We start from the raw sequence: 3,503 nt of genomic DNA, 5'->3' as shown, positions 1-3,503 counted from the left end.
ATCATAATTAAGAAAACCAGTATCTATAATAGGATACATTGAAAAAAAAAATAGGGAAAAAGTGCTTTACTTGCAGAGGAAGAATTCTACAATGTGAACACCATGTTGGCCCACACAACAAAAATTCCACAAAAGAGGTTCAAATTTGAGCACTGTGTGCCTTCGATTCAAATCTATATTTATGAGTTTACACTGCCCTTGCTTGTACCAATAATGACAAGACACAGGCTTACCCACATGCATTCCAACACGTAGAAGTGGTTGTTAAATACTGAGCACGGCTGGCCATCCTGATGCTAACTTAAAAAATATAATGTTATGACTGTTTTAAAAGTGTCGATAGAAACCATTTGGTGGGGTCAGGGACTAGTTGAGGATGATGTATGAAAGACACAAAGTTGAGATAGATTTGGCAGGGGAAAGCCACTGAGATGCAAATACATGGACAATCTTTTCCTTTGAGCCTTGTCTGAACTTCGGATTGATGCGAAGACTGAAAACCATGTACAGTAATGTAGCACAAGGTCCATTCATATCTGGAGGGTCAGGCCAGGGAAGATTATATGCAAACTGCAAGTTTTTCAACACCAGAATGTTTTAGTGGGGATGTAGGACAACCTGTTATTTCAGAAAAGGCCATGTTGAGGACTCGGATTCCTGCTCAACTCTATCACAGAATCTCAGTAACACAAAAATATTTTAAAAATTATCACCCACTCACTCATGTATATAGAACCATTTTTAAGATTCAGTTTGGGGGCAAAGAGAGTGAGTCTTTATCTATGTTCACCTTTGTGACTCTTACTAGAATTTAAGTTTTTTGAATCATCTACATTAACTATCAATGTGTATCTTCCTTATTCCCACCTGTTACCCCCAGCTGTCCCAAACAACCCAATGGAACCTAGGTATTGTAATGTCTTTGTTTTCTATGCCTCATTACTGAGGTTGTCAAGTACCAACTCCTTGGGATCAAAATGAACACAGCAGGAGCACATTCTGCAAGCACCCTTTTTCTCCTCCAGAGTTGATTGGCAGCTTGATGCTCAAGCCTCAGTTTAAATTTCCAGGTCATCAGGCCGAGGTCTGCTGCTTGATGCGACTACTGGCTCTGCTGGAAGCTCGCTAGTCCATGATGGCTAATGGCTGGAGTTCATGTCCAGCATCAACTATGTTGGCATTTGGGTTATTGTCAGGGAAATCAAACGGCTGGGTGTGAGAATTGGAGATGTTGCTTCCAACCTGCCCCATTCGATTTTGCTCTGCACTGTAATTTTTTTTGCTTGCTAGCTTCCTTGTTGTAATTGCGGCATGAGGAATAGATACTGCCACCAGTAACCAGCTTGTACCCTGGAGGAGGCATTGGCGAGAACAGAGCTTTTGAAGAGGAATCCCTGTTGCAGGTTTAGAGGGCACTCGAACTGAACCCATAGATGTGTCATTGGATCAGCAGAAAGGCCACCTCAACAGCAGGTTTGAAGAGGATGCTGGTGATGAAGGTTCTCAGTCGGCTCCCTCTCATCTTCACCTTGCTGTGTTCTTCAACCCCATACTAGAATTTTTTATTTCAATCTGCTTCAGGTGCATCTTCACGTTAAGCCTGTCAGTCTGGGCCACTTTGAGCTCCTCTTCTTTCTTGTTCAACTTCTCTTCCTTTGTCACCACATAGAACGCGTGAGCCAAGTACAAGCGTGTGGGCAGAGACAAGAGTTTGATCTCAAGGACCCAGAAGCGCACGTGAGAGATGGGGAAGGACTTGTCATGGCAGACGTTTTCACGAAAGGCAGACTGTTCATCGCCCCAAACTGACTCAGTGGCTGTCCCCAGGAGCAGAATTCTGAAAATGAAGAACATTGACGGCCACAGCTTCCCTCCAGTTGTGATGTAGGCTTTGACCTTGCTCAGAAGCTTCCACAAGGCGCTCCAATCACTCATGTCTGGGCACCTCTCTTTCACTTAATGAAAGTGAAGCCGGCCCTCCGGAGTTCTGGAACTCTTTAGCGGCCGAAGTCAAAGGAAAATGACAGTTCAGTCACTCAGACCTGTCTGTTTAAAGCTTAAAAGTCTGCTGCTGTTTCATGTTTTCCTCATGCCTCTGCTCCAATGAAAGAAAAGTGCTGATATCTCGTAAAAGCAATTTTGTGTGTGTGTGTGTGTGTGTGTGTGTGTGTGTGTGTGTGTGTGTGTTTTCTAACTTGGAACACAGAGCTTTTAAAAGTTTCAAGCCACTGACTCAACTGGAAGCTCTTAAGGGTTTCTTAACTTTTACCATAAGATGCTGTCTTAGACTAAACCCTGCTCACTCCCTGCTGAATTATACCACCTAGTGTAACCAGAGTAAGAAGCAAAGTGAACTTCACAATGTACACAGGTCTTGTATTTTATTCAAGATAATAGAGTTTGCTCGAATCTTTTACTGAATTTATGGTAAAAATTAAAACAATTCTTCTCCCTCTAAAACTATCTGAACAGCCAGTATAAAAGTATAGAGCTGTTCCGGCACTTACACAAAAATATCTGAAATTATTTTTCAGAAGATGTTTAGGTTGGTGCTATACACTCAAATGTCCATAACTTCTTAGTGATAGCTGTTATCCACACATTTCATGTAAATGCTGCAGAAGTGACCATCAGTGGACAGGCTCACAAAATGAAAAGAGTGATCAGACGTCCGCCTGCTTAAAAAAATTGTTCAAAATCTGCTGCTGTTTTCTGACTCTGCATTTAACTTTACTTGGTGAAAATGTTGAGAATGGTCTTCTGTCAGGCAAGTTCTTAATTTAAATCGATAAAAAAAACACCTTCAAAACAATTCTGGAGAAATCTTCCTCTCATTGGCCTGGGGCTTACAGCCCCACTTTTACTTCTTAATTAGCAGTTCTGTGCAAGAGAAGGATACTGTCTATTTCTTTATATGACAGCTGGGTCCAATTAATAAGATTTCAGGTACTGTGGCAAGAGATTGCCTCTGTGGCTATTTCGTGAAATGTGGAGAATTAATCTTGGACATGGTTCTTGAGGTTAAAGACTGTTGTGTGGTAGGTAATACTGCAGAAACTTTCTGACCACAAACACTCATTAGGCAGACTTGTGTTCTGTTATAAATGCACTCCTAACATTCAAAACTCTAGCTAGTTTTTCACTAAGAAAAAAATCACATTTAAAGAATGAAGAATCACTTCTCTCTCATAGAAAATATGTGATAGTTGAATAAAAAGTTTCTAATTATCCAACAGCATCCTCTGTTGCACATAGAATGTTCATGAGATCTATTTCATTTTACCTTTATTATTTAGGGACAATAAACATTGTGAAATAGGAGTCAAGGCTGTGTAGATCATGATGAGCTAAATTTGTCAGCGCAAATATAACAGGAATAATTATGTATAATTATTCCCTTGTGTTTAGTTGCTTATTATCACATATTGCAACTGTAATTTACACTTTTAGGGAGAGATTTCACTTGTCCTATTTGCTGTTGAGTGCTCTTGGTAGGTCACATT

General features: G+C 40.6%; 1 pseudogene across 1 annotated transcript; it reads right to left on the bottom strand.

The window, feature by feature from the left end:
- Positions 1 to 1,405: 1,405 nt before the first annotated feature.
- LOC308419615 (gap junction alpha-1 protein-like) lies at positions 1,406 to 1,935 on the bottom strand (annotated as a pseudogene). The gene has a single exon. The product of its transcript is annotated as a gap junction alpha-1 protein-like (transcript).
- Positions 1,936 to 3,503: the final 1,568 nt, after the last annotated feature.

This window comes from Micromys minutus (assembly GCF_963924665.1).
Source record: "Micromys minutus genome assembly, chromosome: 4".
Classification (NCBI taxonomy): domain Eukaryota; kingdom Metazoa; phylum Chordata; class Mammalia; order Rodentia; family Muridae; genus Micromys; species Micromys minutus.
Note: the sequence above shows the minus strand (reverse complement) of the source record. Positions and strands in the feature narration are given on the sequence as shown.